A 324-nucleotide genomic window follows, 5' to 3' on the forward strand; every position below is an offset into this window, starting at 1 on the left:
ATCTGGCGTGTGCCTTTTAGCACATTATAAATAACTAAATGGATAAAATAATACTGGTACAATTAAACATAAATTATTTTCTGCCGAAATCAAGGCTGGAAGATATGCGGCAGATGAGACTTTCTATTTCCAATACATTGACACCTGAACACATGTTTTAAAATGAATTCTGTTCTCGTGTTGAAAATCCTTTGGACAAAGACAGGTCATCCTTCAGTGTAAGTCAATGCAGGGTGTCCTCTAATGGTTGCTGGCTAGTATCAGTATCATTACATTCCGTTAGACCTTGAAGATCCTGCTTTTGCTTTGTTCACTCTGGAAAGG

Source organism: Penaeus monodon, chromosome 31 (genome assembly GCF_015228065.2).
Source record: "Penaeus monodon isolate SGIC_2016 chromosome 31, NSTDA_Pmon_1, whole genome shotgun sequence".
Taxonomy (NCBI): domain Eukaryota; kingdom Metazoa; phylum Arthropoda; class Malacostraca; order Decapoda; family Penaeidae; genus Penaeus; species Penaeus monodon.